Consider the following 23,113-nt stretch of genomic DNA (forward strand, 5'->3'; position numbering starts at 1 on the left):
GCTACTTTTTGCATATTTGTAAATGCTGCTGTAGTTTTTTGTTTCAGTTTCCATGGTTCACTGCTGGAATGTAGAAATGGAGTTGGTTTTGTATGTTGATTTGTAGCCTGTAAGCTTGCTGAAACCTCTGATTCATTCTAGGAGTTGTTGTATGCAATCTTAGAATTTTTCTACGTAGGGGGCCGGCGCCGTGGTCACTTGGTTAATCCTCCACCTGTGGCGCCAGCATCCCATATGGGCACCAGGTTCTAGTCCCGGTTGCCCCTCTTTCAGGCCAGCTCTCTGTTGTGGCCCGGAAAGGCAGTGGAGGATGGCCCAAGTGCTTGGGCGCCTGCACCCGCATGGGAGACCAGTAAGAAGCACCTGGCTCCTGGCTTTGGATCAGCGTAGCTCCGGCCATAGTGGCCATTTGGGGAGTGAACCAACAGAAGGAAGACCTTTCTCTCTGTCTCTCTCCCTCACTGTCTAACTCTATCTGTCAGATAAATTAAAAAAAAAAATAATAATAAAAAGAATTTTTCTGCGTAGACCATTAGGTCATCTGCAGAGTTTTTCTCTCCCTTTCTGATCTGCATGCCTTTTCTTTTCTCTCCTTTTGTGCCCCTTCCCTCCCCTCCCCTCTGCTCCTCTCCTTGCCCTTCCCATCTCTTCTTTCTTGCTTTCTTGCACTGGGTAGATTTTCCAGAATGATGCTGAATAGCAGTGGTGAGTGACGGTTCTTGCCTTGTTCCAAAATGCTGTGCTGTTAGTTTAATCATTGGATCTCATATAATCTGAAGATTTTCCACAGATGTTCTTTATCAAGTAGGAAGTTCCCCTTTATCTCCTCTCATTTCTTGAGAGTTTTTATCGTGAGCAACAGTTACTGGATTCTGGCAAGCGATTCTCTACATCTACTGATGTATGATCATGTGTTAATTTTTTTTTTTTGGTAAGAGAGTAGGAGCCAGAATTGTTGGTGCAGTAGGTTAAGCCACCACCTGCAATGCTGGCATCTTGTATGAGTGCTGGCTTTTTTTTTTTTCTTTTATTTAATGAATATAAATTTCCAAAGTACGACTCATGTGTTACAATGGCTTCCCCCCCCATACCGTCCCTCCCACCCACAACCCTCCCCTTTCCCACTCCCTCTCCCCTTCCATTCACATCAAGATTCATTTTCGATTATCTTAATATACAGAAGATCAGCTTAGTATACCTTAAGTAAGTTGAGTGCTGGCTTAAGTCCTGGCTGCTCCACTTCTAATCTGGCTCCCCGCTATTGTGCCTGGGAAGGCAGAAGGAGATGGAACAAGTATCTGGGCCCCTGCCACCCATGTGGGAGACCCAGCTGGAGCTCCTGGCCCTTGCGGCCATTTGGGCAGTGAACCAGTGGATGGAAGGTCTCTCTCTCTCTGTAAAACTCTGCCTTTCAAATAAATAAATAAGTATTTTTTTTTTGACAGGCAGAGTGGGCAGTGAGAGAGAGAGACAGAGAGAGAAAGGTCTTCCTTTTCCGTTGGTTCACCCTCTAATGGCCGCTGCGGCTGGCACACTGTGGCTGGCGCACCGCGCTGATCCGATGGCAGGAGCCAGGTGCTTCTCCTGGTCTCCCATGCAGGTGCAGGACCCAAGCACTTGGGCCATCCTCCGCAGCCTTCCCAGGCCACAGCAGAGAGCTGGCCTGGAAGAGGGGCAACCGGGGCAGAATCTGGCGCCCTGACCGGGACTAGAACCCGGTGTGCCGGTGCCGCAGGTGGAGGATTGGCCTATTGAGCCGCGGCGCCGGCCAACAGCACACAAATTTATTAACACACACATGGGGAGAATCTTAGCATGGGGTAGCGTCATAGGCGTGTGATACTCCCTGGTCCAAATACGAGGGAACTTCTAAGAGTTCATGGAAAAACAGAACCAAAAGGCAAGAGCGAAAACCTAAACATTATTTCTGTCCATAAGCTCCACCAAGTTCAAGGTGCATTTCTTTCTTTCTTTCTTTTTTTTTTTTTAAGATTTATTTATTTATTTGAAAGTCAGAGTTACACACAGAGAGGTCTTCCATGCGCTGGTTCACTCCCCAATTGGCCACAACGGCCGGAGCTGAGCTGATCTGAAGCCAGGAGCCAGGAGTTTCCTCCACGTCTCCTACGCGGGTGCGAGAGCCCAAGGACTTGGGCCATCTTCTACTGCTTTCTAGGCCGTAGCAGAGAGCTGGATTGGAAGTGGAGCAGCCAGGTCTCAAACTAGCGCCCGTGTGGGATGTCAGCACTGCAGGCGGCAGCTTCAACCCGCTACGCCATAGCGCTGGCCCCTCAGGGTGCATTTCTAAGTAATGACACCAGCCTCGAAGAAGCAAGGCTCCTGGGAATGTGACCATGTCAATGCAGTTTTGTAAAAACATTATTAGCTGAACAAAGATGGATAACCTTTAAAGATTTGTTTTAAGATTAGGAAACAAAAAGAAGTCAGAAGGGGCCAAATCAGGGCTGTGCCATAGATGAATAATGATTTCCCATCGGAATTTCTACATAATCGCTCTTGTTGAGTGAGTGGGAGTATTTTATGGTGGAAAAGGGCTCTCTGGTGATGCTTTTCTGGGTGTTTGTCTGCTACAACTTTGGCTAATTTCCGGGAAACACTCTCCTAATAAACAGATGGTACTGTGTTTTGGCCCTCAGAATATCATCAAGCATGTTTTTACCACCACAAAAGTCTATTGCCATGATCTTGGCTCTTGACCTGTCTTCTTCCACCTTGGCTGGACTGCTTCCGTCTCTTGGTAGTCATTGTTTTGATTGTGCTTTGGTTTTAGGATAGCATTGGTTAAGTCATGTTTCATTCCCTGTTTCAGTTCTTCCAATAAATGCTTCAGGATCTTTCCTTGTTTTAAAGATTTATTTATTTTTTTAAAGATTATTTTATTTATTTATTTGAGAGGTGGAGTTACAGACAATGAGAGGGAGAGACAGAGAGAAAGGTCTTCCTTCTGTTGGTTCACTCCCCAAATGGCCGCAACGGCCAGAGCTGAGCTAATCCGAAGCCAGGAGTCAGGTGCTTTTTCCTGGTCTCCCACGTGGGTGCAGGGGCCCAGGGACTTGGGCCATCTTCTACTGCTCTCCCAGTCCATAGCAGAGAGCTGGATTGGAAGAGGAGCACCTGGGATTTGAACTGGCACCCATATGGGTTGATGGTGCCACAGACGGAGAATTAACCTACTGAGCCATGGTGCCGGCTCCAAAAGATTTATTTATTTGCTTGAAAGGTAGAGTTACAGAGAGAAGGAGAGACAGAGAGAGAGAGAGAGAGAGAGGTAGGTCTTCCACCTACTGGTTCACTTCTCAAATAGCTGCAATGGCCAGGGATGGGCCAGGCTGAAGCCAGGAGCCAGGAGCCTGGTCTGTCATGTATGTGCAGGGCTGGATTGGAAATGGAGCAGCCGGGACTTGAACCAGTGCCCATACAAGATGCCAGCACTGAAGGTGGGCATGATGTTGATCCCTGCTTCAGATTCTTGATCCACTTTTTAAAATTTCCATTGAAAGCTCTCTTCTTGTCTGCAGCTGATCTGCGCACAACGGTTCCAGCTCTTATAGTCCACGTTAAGTTCTCATTCACAATCATACAAGCTGAATGAATTCAGATGTCTGTGGCGTCGGCTAGGATTTCTGCTGTGTGGCATCCATCCGTTTCAGTTAGGGCATGAACAAGACTTTGTCCTGTGCGCTGGCCATGGCGGCCATTGGAGGGTGAACCAACAGCAAAAGGAAGACCTTTCTCTCTGTCTCTCTCACTGTCCACTCTGCCTGTCAAAAAAAAAAAAAAAAGACTTTGTCCTTTGTGGTTTGATGTGGATGCTCTGCCCCCACGGGCCACATCGTCTCATCCCCTCTTAACATGAGCTGTCCGTTTATAAGCTTATGATTTCTTTGGGGGTGCTATCCTCATAGATTTTTTTATGTATTAGTGATTTCGCCATCTTTCCGCCCGAGCTTACCTAAGTGTGGTGTTAGTTCTTGCTTCCACATTAGCAGAATTCGTGTGGCTCTCACAGGTGCTTGTTTTCAAACTGATGCCTTCTCGTTTCGTGTGCCCCCAGCTAGGTCCTGTTCGGAAATCCATCCGCAGTTTTTCATAGTATGCAGTTTCCATGAACTTTTGGAAGCCTTTCATATGCCCTCCTTTCTATAAGGAAGCAGAAGAATGGGGGATGTCAGGGAGATTACAAATGAGTTTTTAGAGAACACGCAATGGCCTGGGACAAAGTCCGTTGGGCCAACAGAAGAGGCCGTGGAATGTAAATGACTCCCTGAGGAACCACAAGTGCAGTTTGTGGCTCTCTGGGGAAGTGGTTGGTTTCTCAGTGTGATGTGTTTGCATGTAGATCTGTTCAAGGTGCTCTCTTCCTTGTTTTTGGCTTCAGCCTCCCTGCCATGTCGGTGAGTTTTGGTGCCTGTGGTGACTGGACCTGTTACATTCCTGTCCAGGGTATGCACAGCCTTGTCTTTCTTCCTAAGCTGTGGGTTGAATCTTCTCTGGCTGATGGAAGGTGGATACGGTCAGGTGACTAAGGAGCTCCGCAGAAAGCCTCTCCCTGCGAGAGAGGATCAGAGGACCTTGGCTGGAGGTGGAATCCCAGACACGTGGAAGCCATGGTCGGGACTTTGTTTTCTGACTGCCCACACTGAGTTCCGTCACTAATGCTACGTTAGGTCTTTTTGCATCTGTGTTAATAGTAGAGGGTGGAGTATAGTTGTCTTTCCATTTTTTCTTTTCCTTTTTCCTTTTTTGGACAGTCATTCCCTGGAATCTCTGAGGGGATTGGTTCCGGGACAATGCCCTTCCCCTGGAAATTGAAATCCGTAGCTGCTCATTCCCTTATGTTTAATGGTGCCGTGTTTTCATAGAACCCTTGGACATCTTCTTGTACACTTAATTAAGAATGTAGTTATCAATTTTATTTATTGGAGAGAGCAAGAGTGACAGAGGGAGAGAGAGAGAGAGAGAGAGAGAGAGAGAGGAAGTTCCCATTCCAGTGGTTCAATCCCCAGATATCCACAGTGGCTGTGGCTGGGTCAGGCAGAAACCAGGAGCTGAGATCTCAGTCCAGGTCTCCCTGAGTGGCAGGGATCCAACTACATGAGCCATCACTTGCTGCTCCTGGTATGCACATTAGCAAGAAACTGGAGTTGGGAGTAGAGTCGGGACTTGAACCCAGGCACTCAGATATGGGATGCTGGTGCCCCAACTGGCCAAATACCCATTCCTCCTTGCATACTTGAGACAATACCAAGAATATGTATAATACCTAATCCAATATATGTGTTTTTAAGGAAACAATGACAAGAAGAGGAAGCACACCTGTTCAATACAGACACAATTCCTTGCCCCTGAAGCTTTGGCCTGTGGGTGGTAAGAGCCCGTGGCATTCTCTTTTCTGTCTTGTTTTGGCATCAGAGTAATGCTGGATTATAGAAGGGCTTGGGAACAGCTCTTTGCTCTTCTATTTTCTGGAAGAGGCTGTGTAGAATTGGCATCCATTCTTCGGTGTTGGGTGTGATTCTCCAGTGAGGCCATCTGGGCCTGGAGATTTCTTTTCTGGGAGCTTTTCCATTATACAGTCAGTTTTTTTAAGAGTTGGTTATTCACATGCTCTGTTTCATCTTGAGCGACTTGGGCAGGTTGTGGCTTTTGAGGAAGTGGTCTGATTTATCTGGGTGATGTATTTATGCACGTAGATCTGTTCGTGGTGTTGCTTTAGCATCTTTGAGTTTTGGTGCCTGTGTTGACTGCCCCATTACATTCCTGATTGGAAATTTCTATCTTTTCTCTCTCAGTGTGGGTAGAAGTTTGTCAATTTTATTGAGTTTTCAAAGAATTGACTTTTTGTTTCCTCGATTTTTCTCTATTGTTTTATGTTTTCAATTTCATTGATTTCTGCTCTTGCTTTTAGTATTTTTTTCAGATGTGTTGTATTTACTTGAAAGGTAGAGTCAGAGAGGGAGAGAGAGAGAGGGAGAGAGAGGAGAGAGAGAGAGATCTTCCATTAATTGGTCCATTCCCCCAGATGGCTGTAATGGCTGACTCTGGGCCAGATGGAAGCTGGGAGCCGGGAGCTTCATTTGGGTCTCCCACGTGGGTGCAGGGGCCCAAGCACTTGGGCCGTCTTTGCTGTCTTCCTGGGTGCATTACTAGGGAGCTGGATCTGAAATGGAGCAGGTGGGACTTGAAGCGATGCTCAGAGGAGATGCCCATGTCACAGGCAGCGGCTTAACCCACTGCGCCACAATGCTGGCCCCAGTATTGCTTTTCTTTGGATTGCTTTGGGTTTATGATGCCTTCCTTTTTCTAGGTTCTTAAGGTAGGAGCTTAGTTAGTTAATTTGAATATATCTTTTTTATTGATGCAAGCATTTAGTGCTATAAATTACTAAATCTATTAGTGTGGACATCCTGTCAGTTTGAGTGCAATGTAGAAAAAGTTCCCTCCTGAAGAGGACGCGGTAGCATTAGGTGCGGAGCGTGTTTGCGCCCGCTCCTGCTCCTGACTCACCGCTGTTCGCTCTCGCCGAGGAACAAGTCGGTCAGGAAGCCGCGCCGCAGCTATGGTGAGACAACTGGCGGCGCCACGCGGCTCGAGACGCCGGCGGGACTCGGGCCCGGATCGCGTGCTCCGCTGGGGTGGAGGGAGGCGGCTTTTAAAGACACCGGAAAGACGCCCGTGGAACCAGAGGTGGCCATTCACTGAATTAGGATCACCCTGACCAGCCGCAATGTCAAGTCCCTGGAGAAGGTGTGTGCTGACTTGATCAGAGGAGCAAAGGAGAAGAATCTGAAAGTGAAAGTACCTGTTCGGATGCCTACCAAGACACTACAGAAAAACCCCTTGTGGTGAAGGTTCTAAGACATGGGACCGCTTCCAGATGCGAATCCATAAACGACTCATTGACTTGCACAGCCCTTCTGAGATTGTGAAACAGATCACTTCCATCAGCATTGAGCCAGGAGTGGAAGTTGAAGTCACCATTGCAGATGCCTAAGCCAACCGACTGTTTTAATAAATTGACTACCACTTGTTAAAAAAAAAAAAAAGTTCCCTCCTTTATGTATCTCTCTTTAACCTCCCCCATTCAGAATGCAGTTGTCTTGAAAGGTTCCTGCACCCAGCGAGGTGGTGCCCAGGGTTAAGCCTCCACCTGCGATGCTGGTTCGAGTCCCAGCTGTTCTACTTCCAATCCAGCTCCCTGTTAATGAGCCTGGGAAAGCAGTGGAGGATGGTCCAAGTCCTTGGGCCCCTGTCACTCACCCATGTAGGAGACCTAGAGAAAGCTCCAGGCTCCTGGCTTTGGCCTGGCCCAGGCCCAGTCACACGGCTACTTGGGGAGTGAACCAGTAGATGGAAGGTCTCTCTTTCTCTTTCTCTCCATCACTCTGCCTTTTAAAAAAATGAATAAATCTTAAAAAAAAAAAGTAAAAAGAGTGAGAACATCAGATTGTGAGAACATCAGACTGTGACACAATTTTTGCTTCTGCTTTCAAACATAACTTGGGAAACTCTAGAGGAGTTTCAGCGTTTACCCATATTTTATTTTTTCAGTTTTCTTTCTTCTTGATTTTCCTAGTTTCCTTCTTTAAATTTTTTTTTGCTTGTTTCAAGAAATTTCTTTATCCTGTTCTTTAGGGTAGGTCTGCTGGGACAAATTTTCTTCATTTGCCTGAAGCCTATTGTTGTGAGATGGAAGATGCTGGCTGACAGTTTTTCTTTCTTTCTTTCAAGATTAATTTATTTGAAAGTCAGCGTTAGATAGACAGAGAAGGAGAGGTAGAAAGAGAGGTCTTTATTATTATTATTATTTTTTTTGACAGGCAGAGTGGACAGTGAGAGAGAGAGAGAGACAGAGAGAAAGGTCTTCCTTTTGCCATTGGTTCACCCTCCAATGGCTGCCACGGCTGGCACACTGCGGCCCGCGCACCGTGCTGATCCGAAGGCAGGAGCCAGGTGCTTCTCCTGGTCTCCCATGGGGTGCAGGGCCCAAGGACTTGGGCCATCCTCCACTGCACTCCCAGGCCACAGCAGAGAGCTGGCCTAGAAGAGGGGCAACCGGGAAAGAATCCGGCGCCCCGACCGGGTCTAGAACCCGGTGTGCCAGCGCCGCTAGGTGGAGGATTAGCCTATTGAGCCACGGCGCCAGCCGAGAGAGAGAGAGAGAGAGAGAGAGAGAGAGAGAGAGAGAGGTCTTCCATCCGCTGCTTCACTCTCCAATTGGCCACAATGCCCAGAGCTGCACCGATCCGGATCCAGGAGCCAGGAGCCAGGAGCCAGGAGCCAGGAGCTTCCTCCAATTCTTCTATGCAGGTGCAGGGGCCCCAAGGACTTGGGCCATCTTCTACTGCTATCCCAGGCCATAGCAGAGAGCTGGATCGGAAGTGGAGCAGCCGGGTCTCAAACCCATATGGGATGCCGGCGTCTCAGGCCAGGGCATCAACCTGCTGTGACACAGTGCTGGCCCTGACAGTTCTTTTTTGAAGGATGCTGAACTACCATGGCTTCTGCTGCCATTCAGGCTTTATATCCTTTACCCTAAGGTGTCTTATCTCTCTTGATGCTTGCAAGGTTTTCATTGGCCTTTAGTTTTCAGAAGTTAAATTATGATATATACATGTCATGGTTTCTTTGGGTTCATCCTCTTTGGGGTTTGTTCAACCAGATGTATTAGGCTTTTTTTTTTTTTTTCTGACAGGCAGAGTGGACAGTGGACAGTGAGAGAGAGAGACAGAGAGAGAAAGGTCTTCCTTTTGCCGTTGGTTCACCCTCCAATGGCCGCTGCGGCCGGTGCGCTGCGGCCGGTGCACCGCGCTGATCTGAAGGCAGGAGCCAGGTACTTCTCCTGGTCTCCCATGGGGTGCAGGGCCCAAGCACTTGGGCCATCCTCCACTGCCTTCATGGACCACAGCAGAGAGCTGGCCTGGAAGAGGGGCAACCGGGACAGAATCCGGCGCCCCGACCGGGACTAGAACCCGGTGTGCCGGCGCTGCTAGGCGGAGGATTAGCCTAGTAAGCCGCGGTGCTGGCCTCATTAGGCTTTTGACTTGGGCCACATTTATGGATAGTTTAGTCATGATTTTTTTGGCTATATTTTCAGCCCCACCCTCTTTCTCGCTCCCTCTTGGAATCAGATGGCACAAATGTTAGGTTTTTTGTTATAGCCACTGTGATCTTTTTTTTTCCTTTTAAAGCCTTTTTTTTTTTTTTTTTTGACAGGCAGAGTGGATAGTGAGAGAGAGAGACAGAGAGACAGAGAGAAAGGTCTTCCTTTGCCGTTGGTTCACCCTCCAATGGCCGCTGCGGCCAGCGCGCTGCGGCCGGCGCACCGCGCTGATCCGATGGCAGGAGCCAGGAGCCAGGTACTTTTTCCTGGTCTCCCATGGGGTGCAGGGCCCAATCACCTGGGCCATCCTCCACTGCACTCCCTGGCCACAGCAGAGAGCTGGCCTGGAAGAGGGGCAACCAGGACAGAATCCGGTGCCCCGACCGGGACTAGAACCCGGTGTGCCGGCGCTGCTAGGCGGAGGATTAGCCTAGTGAGCCGCGGCGCCGGCCTAAAGTCTATTTTCTTTCTTTAGTTAAGATTGGGCAATTTCTGTCTTATTTTCAAGTTTACTGAGTCTGCCACTGTCCTCTTATTTTCTACTTTTACCCATCCAGAGATTTTTATTTTGGTCTTTTTTTTTTTTTTTTTTTGAGTTCTAAAAAATTCCCATTTGGTCTTTTTTTTTTTTTTTTTTTTTTTTTTTTTTTTTTTTTTTTCAGATTTGAGGGTATTTCAAAAAATGCATGGGAAATTAAATTAAAAGGTGAGTTGATGTTGACGCAAAGTGTGCTGCAGAAATTGAAACATGATTGAGAATCTTACAATGTCCCCAAAAGTCACTCATTCTACCGCAAACCAGAAACACTCACAACACAAGTGAGCGAAGCCAATCAGTAGAGGCGACCACTGATGTGACACAGATGCTAGATCACCTGACAAGGACTTCGAGCACACTGCAATTGCAAACACGTGTGTAGGGAAAACAGCAAACTCTCCCCCAAAGAAATAGAACACCAAGAGTGGGCATTCAGCACAGGGAAACCTGCAGCCCATAGCTGAGCTCCTGAGATGCCGCCTTGCCTCTAGCCTCTGACCAGGCTGCCGCTACTGTACCCTGGAGGCGGCCGCAGATAATGACTGAAGTACGTGGGCTCCTGCCGCGCAGCTGGGAGACGCAGCTGGAGTCCCAGGCTCCTGGCTTTGACCTGGCCCAGCCCTGGCTGTGACAGACATTTGAGAGAGTGGACCAGCAGATGGGAGATTTCTCTCTCTCTATTTTTGCCCTGTTGCTCTGCCTTTCAAATACATAAAAATTAATAAATCAACTTAAAAAAAAAAGAATATGAGGGGACATCAAAAAGTTGGTGGGGAGGGGTCGGTGCTGTGGCGGAGCAGGTAAAGCCGCCACCTGCAGTGCCAGCATCCCATATGGGTGCCCCTTCGGGTCCCGGCTGTTCCTCTTCCGATCCAGCTCTCTGCTGTGGCCTGGGGAAGCAGTAGAAGATGTCCCAAGTCCTTGGGCCCCTGCTCCCATGTGGGAGAAAAGGCTCCTGCTCCTGGCTTTGGATCGGTGCAGCTCGGACTGTTGTGGCCAGTTGGGGAGTGAACCAGCAGATGGAAGACCTCTCTCTCTCTCTCACTTGCTCTCTCTCTCTCTCTCTGCCTCTCCTTCTCTCTCTGTGTAACTCTTTCAATTAAAGAAATAAATCTTTAACAAAAAAGTTGATGGGAAAATGGAGTTAAATATATTTATTTGGAGCAAATGATTTTTAAAAAATATTTATTTATTTAGTTGAAAGACAGAGGGACAGAGAAGGACAGAGATCTTACAAACCCTGGTTCATTCCCCAAATACCTACAACAGCCAGCACTGGGCCGGGCCAAAGCCAGGAGCCAGAATCGCCATTCAGATCTCCCACATGGGTGTTGTGGCGTAGCGGGTAAAGGCGCCACCTGTGATGCCTGCATCCCCTGTGGACACCGGTTCGAGTCCTGGCTGCTCCACTTCCAATCCAGCTCCCTGCTATTGGCTTGTTAAAAGCAGTGGAAGGTGCTGGCGCCGTGGCTCAATAGGCTAATCCTCCGCCTTGCGGTGCCAGCACACCGGATTCTAGTCCCGGTCGGGGCACTGGATTCTGTCCCAGTTGCCCCTCTTCCAGGCCAGCTCTCTGCTATGGCCCGGGAGTGCAGTGGAGGATGGTCCAAGTCCTTGGGCCCTGCACCCGCATGGGAGACCAGGAGAAGCACCTGGCTCCTGGTTTCGGATTCAGCACGATGCGCTGGCCACAGTGCGCTGGCCGCGGCGGCCATTGGAGGGTGAACCAACCGCAAAAAGGAAGACCTTTCTCTCTATATATCTCTCTCTCACTGTCCACTCTGTCTGTCAAAAAAAAAAAAAAAAAAAAAAAAAAAAAGCAGTGGAAGATGGCCCAAGTCCTTGGGCCCCTGCACTCACATGGGAGACCCAGAGGAAGCTCCTGGCTTCAGCCTGGCCTAGCCCTGGCCATTGTGGCTATCTGGGGAGTGAACCAACAGATGGAAGATTGATCTCTATCTCCTAACTCTGCCTTTCAAATAAATAAATAAACCTTAAATAAAAATCGAGGGTGGCATGGGTGCCTGACTGCTTCCCGTGTGGTGTCCCTGGGTGTCAGTGTGGTGTCAGTGTGGTGTCAGTGTGTTGGGGGTGGCCGTGATGGAAGCCCTAGCTCACTACGGGGCCTCCTCTTGTTATGTAGGAAGTCAGAAATTAGCCCATGTGTGCAAGAGGGGCCTGAAGAAACCCCACATCTGCAGAAGCCCGAGAAGCCCAGCATCTCGCACTTCAAAGTCCTGCCCAGGCCCTGACAACCTCCCAGGTGGTCCCAGCCCTTCCCCCAAGGAAGGCTCCCAGGAGGATTCTCTCTCCTCAGGACCAAATGGGTTACCCGACCTGACAGCATGGGACAGTAAAACCTTCATAGACGCCCAAGGGAAGCCCCTCTGCCTGGCACCAGCAAACCTGGGGAGGGATTTCCTAATTTACTCTCCACAAAATTTTAAAAAAATTTTTTATTTTTATTTATTTATTTTTTGACAGGCAGAGTTAGTGAGAGAGAGAGACAGAGAGAAAGATCTTCCTTCCATTGGTTCATCCCCTAAATGGCAGCCACAGCCGGCGCACAGCCCCGATCCAAAGCCAGGAGCCAGGAGCTTCCTCCAGGTCTCCCATGTGGGTGCAGGGGCTCAAGGACTTGGGCCATCTTTTGCTGCTTTCTCAGGCCATAGCAGAGAGCTGGATTGGAAGTGGAACAGCTGGGACTCAAACCGGCACCCATGTGGGATTTTGGCACTGCAGGCAGCAGCTTTACCCGCTATGTCACAGTGCTGGCCCCTCCATAAAACTCTTTATTCTAAAAGAGAAGGAGGAGGGAGTAAAGAAAACTCTCTTAAAATCCAGGAGTCTAAACAAAGACTGTGCGCTCAGCCCTCTGCTCTCTGCTGAGCCGCCCGCCTGGCCTGCCCAGATGTATTCTCCACTCAACCACGTAGCCTCGCTCTCCCACTTGCTCTCTGTCTGTTCCATTCTGACAGATGCCCTGTCCCCCAATAAAACCTTATCACTCTGATCTCTGTCTCATGCCTGAATTCTTTCTTGCGTGAAGACAAGAACCCACGACTTCTCTGTGGTGACACTCTGACCCCACACCAGCGAGGGAGGGGAGAAGTGTGTCCTTGTCGCCAGGTGAGTGTAGAAACCCAGGATCCCAACAGGGACTCTCGTGGTGCCCTGAGTGGGGCTGGGAGACTTTCCGTGTAGGTGTGGGTGACGTCCTCGATCCCCACTCAGCCGTTGCTGGTAGGAGTGGGGTTGTGGTTTCTCCCCTGTGGCTGGAGTAGGGCAAGGATTATGTGTCAGTTTCCTGTTTGTCAGGCTGCCCAAGGCTGGAGCGAGCAGGGGTTTTTCAGGGCTTGCTTTGACGGTGCCTGGGGACACATCCGGATTCACCTGCCCCAGAGCTGGGATATACCAGGGCACTTCACAAGGTTTGTGGGGGCGGTGGTAGGGTGATGGAATGCGAAGATACGTTTATTTTGTTGCAAAGACTGATGCAATCCCTATGCAGTGTTTTGCAAGTGCCATTGTCTGGGAGCTTTCTGAAGCCCTCAGGTGCCTTGGCGATCCACCAGCTGGCCAGCTCCCTTCCGGGCACCTTCCTGCATCCTCCTGGGTCTGGTTTATGTGTAGTGCCTAGGGGGTTTTAGCTGTGCCTTGCAGAGGAGCAGGGGGCAGCACTTCCACCCCATCTTGTCTCTCTTTCCTACCTTGTCTGTCCCTATGCTTGCACGGTGTGGTGCCTACCTCACTCTTTACTTGCCTGTGTTCTCAGGAGGCGGGGACACCCTGAGGTCCTTGTCACATGCCACTTTCATTTTATTTCTCCACGCTCGGGCCCACCCAGGTCTGGCCGTCCTGAGCGGGAAGCGGAGCAGGGTAGAAGGGGCGTGGCTGGAGGAGGCCCTGGCGATGTGATTGGCTGCGCGGGGAGGAGGATGGGGGGAAGGGCTGTGTTGTTGGAGGCTCCGGGTTGGGCAGGGCAGGTATGAGGGCAGCAGATTTCCTAGGGAGGACCTGTGGGGTCCCCAACAGTCCTCAAATGATGTCCATCTGCCGGAGTCTTTCCCGTGGTCCAGCCCGTGAGAGCGACTGTGTCACAGCCGCGTCTCAGATTCCAAGGCGCTCTGAGAATGAGCAGAACTCAGGATTGAACACCGGAGTGATTGGCACCTGCAGAATCAGAGGCTAACCAGCGGGAGGAAGTACAGATTACACCCAGGGGGCCGGCCCCATGCAGTGCGGCATCCCATGTGGGCGCCAGTTTGAGTCCTGGCTGCTCCACTTCCAATCCAGCTCTCTGCTATGGCCTGGGAAAGCAGTAGAAGATGGTCCAGGTCCTTGGGCCCCTGCACCCACATGGGAGACCCAGAAGAAGCTCCCGGCTCCCGGCTTTGCATCAGTGCAGCTCCGGCCATTGCGGCCATCTAGGGAGTGAACTAGCGGATGGAAGACCTCTCTCTCTCTCTCTCTCTCTCTCTCTGCCTCTCCTTCTCTCTCTGTGTAACTCTGACTTTCAAATAAATAAATAAATAAATAATTTAAAAAATTTTGCCCATGTGTAGAAGGTCTTGAAATAACCTTAAACTTTGTGTTCATGAATCAGGCGCTGGACCTGGCACAGGTCGGGGCGGGAGGCCCACCTCTGCCCTGAGCCCTTCTGTGCGACCATGGGCTGTGTCCCGTCTGCTCTGGGCGATGCTCTCTTTGTTGGTCATCCAAGGCAGTTGGACTTGCAGTCCTCCCACCTAAAATTCTGGGAGCCGTAAACCTGACCCCCTCAAAACTCTTCAGTGGCTCCTTACGAACGCCTGGAGCGAGTCCAGACTTGGTGTGGCTGACCCACTCCCTGTCTCCCTTCCCTTCCTCTCCTGGCATTATCCAGGTTTTTCTAGCCACACTTGGCGACCCCTAGAATGGGCCAGGCCCTGCCACCCCCTGCCATTTATTCAAGCTGTTCCAGGCCTAGAATGCCCTCCCCAGCTTGCTCCTAACTCCTGCCTTTGGCTCATATCAAAGGGGTGCCTCCTCCTCCAGGAAGCCTTCCCCGATTCCCTTCCACCTGCTATGCCCCCAGCCCCCCCAACCTTCCCTCTGCCCTGCCCTTGCTGAGTGTTGTTGTCATTCATCCTTTGTCACTGGTTTGGGCCTGGGTGGGGAGGGCTCTTTGGATGGGAAGAGTTGTGTTTTGGTCCCTTGCCTTGCACTGGGCCTGGCTGGGAACAGGGGGCAGTGTTGTAATGGCCTTGGAGGTGAAATTGGCCCTTGCCTGCAGCGGGTGGGCTGAGTACTGGGAATGGACTGAGAGTGAGGGGTGGTCAGAACCTTTCCTGGGTGCTTCTTAGGCAATGTCAGTTCTGGGAGATGTCAGTTCACATACAATGAGTGTGGGCCTGTTGTTCAAGCTGTTCCAGGCCTAGAATGCCCTCCCCAGCTTGGGCCTGATGTCCTGGTTATGCGTTAGCAAACCATCGTGAACGAATGGGCCGCTACGCATTAGCTGTTTTTTTTTTTTTAATTTAAATATTTGTTCTTTTTATTTGAAAGGCAGAGAGAGAGAGAGAGAGAGAGAGAGAGAGAGTGTCTTCCATCCACTGGTTCACTCCCTAAATGGCTGCAATGGCTGGACCTGGGTTGGTCTGAAGCCGGGAGCCAGGAGCTTCCTCTGGGTCTCCTACATGAATGCAGGGGGCCAAGAACTTGGGCCATCTTCTGCTGCTTTCCCCGGATCGGAAGTGGAGCAGCTGGGACTCAAACTGATGCCCATGTGGGATGTTGGCATTGCAGACAGCGGCTAGGCCACAGTACTGGCTCCCATTCTCTACCTCTTTAAAGGGGTTTAAACCTTGGAGATTGGCTTGTCCTGCTTTGCAGGGGCAAAACCCTAGTCCCAGGACCTGCCTTAGCCCCAGGCAAATGCCAGCAGCTGGTGGCCCTACAAAGCAGGTCACCGGGGAGGCCTCTGGGGTCCCGCTGGCCACAGGGGCAGCTAGAAGAAGCAGGTGTGAAGGGGACAGTCCTCTTGCCTGACCCCTGCCTGGTTAGCCACTCGAATAGTGGCTGCAGTGTGGGACTTGCCACCCACCAGCCGTTCTACCAGTTTTCCATGGCGAAGAACAGTTCTGGGGCCTGGCATGGCTGGTTCTGGCCAGAGCCCCACCATATTTAGCAAGAAACCATGAGCCTCGGTTTCCTAATACACAAAATGGACACGAACATCCCAAGTCTTCCTGGAGGAAAAGGCGTGGGCGGCGCTCTGGCAGCCAGGCACTTGCATGGGCAGGCGTCCATGGTGGCGTGACACTGCTGGGTTGCCGAGAAGAGAGACAAGGGAGCAGTGAGTGGGGGTGGGGGCCACGGCGGCTCTGTGGCCTCCCAAGGGCACTGAAGTCTTCCTGGAGGCGGCGGCAGCTGGCATGGTGGGCTGGGAAGGCGTGATGCGGGTTATGGTGGGGGAAGGGGGTCTGAACAGGCCCAGGGAGGGATGGTGACTGCTGGGAATGGGACAGTCCCTCCCCTGTGTCCTCTGTGGGTCAAGCCTGGGCCAGCATGGTCCTTCTCATGCCTAGGATGTCACAGAGTGTGATGGGGTGACCGCTGGCTGGACAAAGCTGGAGGAACCTTCAGGACTCAGAGGCTGACCCAAACCAGGGGGCTGTGGGAGGGAAGGAGGGGACGTGGAGGCTGGGTAGTATAGGGGGAGGGGACACAGGAGCAGGTGGTGGCTGGGGTTTTCTGGGAAGAGGGGGGTGATGGGGACATGATTTGAAAGAAAGACATCATCCCCCCCCCACCCGGGACCCCCGCCAAAGAGTTTGTCTCAGGGCCCTGACAGCTCCTCCTGCTGTTTCGCACAATGTACCATTTCTTTGCATAACAGACAGAATAATCTCATTTTCTCACTGGGTACACAGCTTAGCTTTCAATCAATTATCCCCGAGTACATTAAAAAAATTCTCCAGGTCACATCTCTGCCTGCTCAGTGCTCGGTTTTCGCTGTCAAGGAATTTGCAAATCAATCGCTTTCACAGGACTTTCCACAAATTACCTTGCCGCGCCTGTGACGTCACCTTCGGTGAATGTGCTCCTCATGCATAACGCATCAGGAAGCCGCGAGGCCCCGCCTCCCGTGCCCCCGCCCCTCCCCGCCAGCTCGCCGCCTGGCCTCTGGGGTGGGCCACGTGGCAGGTGCTGGGGGCGGGGCGGCAGGTGGAGCTGCTGATGGTGCGAGACCCTGCCCCTTCCTGCTGTTTCTGTACTGATGACTGGGACTGCTACAGTTGCCATTCTGCCTCCTGAGATCCAGCTGGCGCGCCACCGAGGAGCCTGACTTTGTGCGGTGCAGGGGAGGCTCGGCCCAGTGGGGAGGGAGGGAGCACCTCTGGGGAGGGACTGGAGAGCAGAGAGCTCTCCCGCCTTGGTTGAGGCCCTACCCCGAGGGTCTCATGGCTCCGTGTTCCCGACTCACAGCCACATCACCATCCCACACGCAGACGACTCTGGAGTGGCCTCTGCACCCCAGGCAGCGGGAGCGAGGCTGCAGTCAGAGCCGAGGGGCGCCCCGAGGGGCGTGGCCCTGGAGAGTGCTCTGTCCTGCAGGCTCAGGCAGCTCCGAAGCTGGCCTTGGAGGCGGGGTGGCTGGTGGACCCTGGCTGGGGTTTTTGCTGTTGCTTTAGCATCTACTGTGTGAATGCATGTGTGTGCACATATATGCCCATGTGTGAGCATGTGCCTGTAGACATTGTGTGTGCACACGTGTGCCCGCGTGTATGTGGTCAGCGCATGCGTGAGACTGGGTGGGCAGTGCAGGGGATACTGATGCCCTCCACAGCAGGGCTGCAGGGCCCGGGGAAGGCACTGTCTGAGTCTTGGGGTTGCCGCAGCTGGGAATCTGGTGTGGATGGGGCCTGGCAGGAAGGGTGGGGGGTGTGGGCTTGGCCTTTGCTCCCACTCGGACTCGGGGGAAGCGTGAGACCCCTCTGGCTGCTGCCTCCCTTAGAAAGCTCAGAGCTTTGTTTTATTGTGGGGCTGCAGAGTTTCTGCAGGAATAAAGTTCATTTTTTCCCCCTGCTTGATTATTACCATAGCTAGTGTCTTAATAGCTGGGAGTGCGCTTTGCTAGAGCAAACTAAAATCGCAGGGTTTCCAGAAAACCAGAATAGATGGCAGCTCCCTTACCGCAGCCACTGCAGGCAAAGGGCTGGCAGCGGCAGGAGCTCCCCACAGCATCGCGAGGGCTTGGTTTGGGGGTTGCGTGCGCCACGCCCCCTGCACCAGCCTTGCGGTCCTGTCACTGCTGTCCAGCCCCCTGTCCAGCTGTATGGCGTGGCATGATTATGTCATGGGGTGTTCATCTGGGGAAGGCAGAGGATTCTGGAAGGACAGGACTTTGGGGAGGGAGGGTACAGCACACAGGAGCCCCTCCCCTTCACCCTCCTCCACAAAGGGGCCAGGCTCTCCGCTCTGCCCCCTGCCGTGGCTTTCTTTTGGGTGTGTGGCTTGGAACGCTCACTCCCCATGATGCACTGGGTGGGCCATGGGTAGGGGCTGTGTCTGCAGGGGCTGCCCGCGGTGCCCCTCATGGGAAATGGAAGCTTTCTCCAGATGTAGGGTGTGAAGCAGCTCTCATGCTGTAAACGCGTGTGAACCCAGATGGGGAGTTTTTGGAACGCACGTAGGGAAATACTGTTGTGGGTAAGTGGGTGGACAGGAGCCAGGGACCTGCCCCTCACTCCTTCTGAGTTTCCCAGTCTGCGTCCTGGGCCTGCGTGGTGTGTGGTGCGTGGTGTGGCTGGCCTGGATATGGGAGTGGGGCCTGGTGCTGGCCTCAGGGCCAGCTCAGGGCAGGAGGATGTGAGGCTGTTTGCAGCCTGCTCTCCTGATCTTCAGGCTTTCATACCACAGGGCCTGACCCAGAGGACTGGTGGGTTACGGAAGATGTAAAACTTGGGGCGGCTGGCACTGTGGCGCAGTGTGAGAAGCTGCTGCCTGGGACGCCGGCATCCCACATGGGCACTGGTTCAAGTCCCGGTTGCTCCACTTCCCATCCAGCTCCCTGCTAATGTGCCTGGGCCCAAGCCCTTGAACCCACATGGGAGACCCAAATGGAGTTCCTTGCTCCTGGCTTTTGCCACCAAGACATTATGGCCATTTGGGGGACTGGATCAGCCAATGGAAGATGTCTCTTTCTGTCTCTCCCTCTCTCTATATCTTTGCCTTGCAAATAAATAAATCTTTTTAAAAAGATGTAAAACTTGGAATATCTGGACTCGGAGTTAGTTAGGATTCTTCTTCTGAGGTTTTGTCCAACCCAGACCTGACTCGCCCTGGAGATGGGTTGGGCAGGATCTGTTGGGGGTGGGCATGTGGGTTGGTGGGTTGGAGTTAGGTCTGGATGTCAGAAATGAGGGGCTTTTTTCTGACCTGCACCCCCAGTTCCCCCCAGTTTCCTAAACCTGTTGCAAGGCACGCGACAGGCTCATGGGCAGCCAGGTGGCCTGCACGGCTAGGTGAACATCCAGGAAGCACTGGGACTCACAAAGGGCTAACGAGCAGAAGCCACGGACAGGCGCTGTGGTGCTGCTCCCTCACTCCCAAGGCCTCGGGAGGAGCGGAACCTCTGACGGCAAGCGCTGGCCGAGGTGTGGACAGAAGCTTCCACTGCTGTGTTGGTGCCGGAGAAGCCTGGGCGTGTTGGGGTACTGTAGCCTGGCTGTACCACAGCACGAGGTGCTCCTGCACCTGGTCCGGGCCGGGGAGACCCTCGCACCCAAGCCCCCATGGAAACTGGGCGGTGCTGATCCACCACTGTCTTGGGACGTTTTCTGTAAGGAAATACCACAGGCTGGGTAATGTACAGAGGAAAGAGGCTTGCTTGGCTCACACGTCCAGAGGCGGAGAAGCTCAGGATGGGGCAGGTGCATGGGATCTTCAGCCCCTTCGGAGTGCGGCAGAGGACATCGTCATGGCAGGAGCTGGTGTGAGAGTAGCCAGCAGGTGCATGGCCGAGAGAGAGGAGAGGAGAAAGGGCACCAGGGGATATCAAGCCACTGTCTCATGACCACGTTAATCCCTTCATGTGGGGGAGTTCCTGTGGCTTAATTAACCCTTAAATGTCCCCCACACTCTGACAACCCCATAGTGCGGCGTGGGCTTTGGTGGGAACGCACCACATCCAGACCACAGAAAGGCTATGTCTGGAGGCACCCCAGGGGAGTGGGCCAGGGAGCCATGGTGGGGCCGTGGCTGACCACCCAGAGGTAGAAGTGAGGGCTCAGTGGCGATAAGCACCCCCGGAACAGCCTGAGAACACAGATGCCAGCGTTGAGAAGGGGAGCAGGGTGGGCAGCACCGACTGATGTACACAACAACTCACGCCCTCGAGGGGGCAGATTCGCGGGAGTCACCACGCTCCAGGAAGCTGTACGAGCCACCTTTCATTATGTCCTGGGAATACCTGTGGTGGCCACCTTTCTCGATAGGAGAGGTGTGTTTTGCTCATGGCTTTGCAGGTTTGGATCTGGGGGGTAGGGGTCGGGACCATTTGTTTTGGCATCTGGTAGGGGAACGGGATGGTGGTGGCAGAATGCAAGAGGAGGATCCTATGGTGAGGGGGGGAGGGAGAGGGAGGGGATGGGGAGAGAGGGAGAGGGAGGGGAGGGAAAGGGGGGAAGGGGGAAGGAAAGGGAATAGGGAGGGGAGGGGGAAAGGGAAGGGGAGGAGAGGGGGAAAGGGAAGGGGAGGGGAGGGGAAAGGGGAGGAGAGGGGGAAAGGGAAGGGGAGGGGAGGGGAGGGGGAAAGGGAAGGGGAGGAGAGGGGGAGAGAGGGAGAGGGAGGGGAGGGAAAGGGGGGAAGGGGGAAGGAAAGGGAATAGGGAGGGGAGGGGGAAAGGGAAGGGGAGGAGAGGGGGAAAGGGAAGGGGAGGGGAGGGGAAAGGGGAGGAGGGGGGAAAGGGAAGGGGAGGGGAGGGGAGGGGGAAAGGGAAGGGGAGGAGAGGGGGAGGGAAGGGGAGGGGAGGGGAGAGGAGAGGGCGGGGGAGTGGGCAAGGGAGACTGGGCCCAGACTTAGACTTAGACAATCTTCTCCAGAATCACCTTCCGGGGAATCCGCCTCCCAAACTCCGGTACTGGGTTGAGTTTCCATCTCTTGTTACTGTAAGGTTACGGCCTTGGGGTTTAAAGTCCTGAACAAGTGTGCAGAACAACTCAGACTCAGACTCCAGTGATGTCCACCCAGCTTGTGGGAGTAGACATGCCCAGTGGGGAGGAGGGAGAGGAGGAGGTGGAGGAGGAGGAGGAGGGGAGTGGGATTGGTAAGAACCAAAGCAGCATCTTAGCTTGGCCTCCCTGGAAGACAGCAGGAGGCAGAGATTGAGCCTGGGGATGAGCGGGAGCCGTGAGGAGACCAAGCCGGTCAGGCTGCAAGTGCACCCCCTGCCACCGGGGACACCTCTGGGCTGCAGGGAGGGGAGGGTTGGGATATGAGGTCCGGGCACGTGGGTGATACTGTGCAAACACAGCCCTCCGTCGCCCTGCTATGGGCCCTGGGGCGCCCAGCCACTCACCCCTGACCTGAGCCAGGACCACTGCGTTGCCAGCTTGCCTTGCAGTGAGTCTGTTGGCACAGGAAGGCAGCCAGGAACCCTGCACTGCGGGGCCTGTCCTCTCCCCAGGCGTCTGGGCTTTGACATTTGATTACATCCAGCTTCACACTGTGTGCACCGAGCACTGATCATCCCCTGTGCTCAGAATAGAGACAGAGAAACGTGGCTGAGGGTGTGAGTTGGGATTTACGTCCCTCCCAGCCCTCTCTCATAGGTAGGTTTTAGGCTGCGCCTATTCATACGTTCAGCCAAGCACCTGTGAGACACGATCAAGGGCTGCCTGGGAATCAGCCACAGTGTGGGCCCTCGGGTTCCAGCCCCAGGTCCCGGTCATGCCCCTAAGAGCCGTCATAGGAGACCCAGAAGACCCCGAGTGATGGGCGAATGAATTAAGTGTGGAGGGGCCCGAGGAGTGCAGTCTGGGCTGATCTGTGAAGCGTGGGTTGGGTTTATCAAGGTGCTGTGTCCTGATGAGGCACCCTGATGCTATGGTTTGAACCAGTATTTGGCTCCCAAGCTCCCGTAGCATTTCAACACCCAAAGCCATAGTCAGAGGTCCTCAGAGGGTGGTAAAGTAACCCCACCCCTGGTGTCTGGAAGGTGGGCTGAGTGGGTGATCGGGATGTGCCCTTATCACGACAGGGTTAACACAGAAGCTGGTGGGGGGCTCACCGTGCCACCCTTCCTCCACCTCTGCTTGGAGCTCTCTTCTGCCGTGGGTGCCCGGTGCTGTCTCAGGACTCTGTCAACAAGAACTCCATCACCAGCTGCCCAAGCTGTGTGGCCAGCCAACCTGGGACTGCAGCCATCCAGAACCCAAATCCTCATGTCTTTTTTCTCTTCGTGAAGGCGGTATTTCCAGGTTTTTCACTGTAGGAACACAAAACTGACCACAGTATTGCCATATTTGGAGCCTAGGGTCCCTGGGGTTGGGAACAATGGTGGGAGTTGAGCTTGGGGTGGTCCCTGGGCTGGAAGAAATTGGCTTTGAACTTGAACGCCAGGCTGGGGTTATTCTGCAGGATTTTAAGCCGAGGCTCAGATTTGTACTTTTGGAAAGACAACACTCATGGCAGCAGTGTGGCTTGGAGGCAGGAGACAAGTCCAGGGTACAAGGGGAGCGATGGAGGTAGCCATTCCACACTGGCTCATGTCCAAGGTGGTAATGGTGGGGGTGGGGTGGCTATGTTCTGGGCAAATCCGTGTGCTCTGGGGCTGGCTCACTTTGGATGCTTCCTGTCAGTCCTGGAAGGGGGGCGTGTCCTCGAGGGCTGCCTGTCATCTCACTCAGGCTTCCCAGATCCTGAATCCCGCCTCCTGGGCGGTTCACTCACGTGGACCTGTGGCTCCACTGCTATTACTGCAGCGTTCAGGAAAGCGAGCTTTGCTTATAGAAATCCAGCTATGGTCCTTCAAAATGCCACCTCCTTATTTCAGAGAATGCATTTCTTTTCTAAGATGAGATATGCTCTATCTGTCAATGTAGTCTACCTGATGCAGGCATGCGTTTTGTATTTTTTTTTTTTTTGACAGGCAGAGTGGACAGTGAGAGAGACAGAGAGAAAGGTCTTCCTTTGCCGTTGGTTCACCCTCCAATGGCCACTGCGGCCGGCGCGCTGCGGCTGGCACACTGCGCTGCTCCGAAGCCAGGAGCCAGGTGCTTCTCCTGGTCTCCCACGGGGTGCGGGGCCCAAGCACTTGGGCCATCCTCCACTGCACTCCCTGGCCACAGCAGAGAGCTGGCCTGGAAGAGGGGCAACCGGGACAGAATCTGGTGTCCCGACTGGGACTAGAACCCAGTGTGCCGGCGCCACAAGGCAGAGGATTAGGCTAGTGAGCTGCGACGCCG

At 53.0% G+C, this 23,113-nt stretch overlaps 1 pseudogene; it reads left to right on the forward strand.

Moving 5' to 3' along the window:
• The first annotated feature begins 6,470 nt into the window (after positions 1 to 6,470).
• LOC100339899 (small ribosomal subunit protein uS10 pseudogene) lies at positions 6,471 to 7,156 on the forward strand (annotated as a pseudogene).
• The last annotated feature ends 15,957 nt before the right edge of the window (positions 7,157 to 23,113 follow it).

This window comes from Oryctolagus cuniculus, chromosome 3 (genome assembly GCF_051225735.1).
Source record: "Oryctolagus cuniculus isolate XC-2025 breed Fujian yellow rabbit chromosome 3, ASM5122573v1, whole genome shotgun sequence".
Taxonomy (NCBI): domain Eukaryota; kingdom Metazoa; phylum Chordata; class Mammalia; order Lagomorpha; family Leporidae; genus Oryctolagus; species Oryctolagus cuniculus.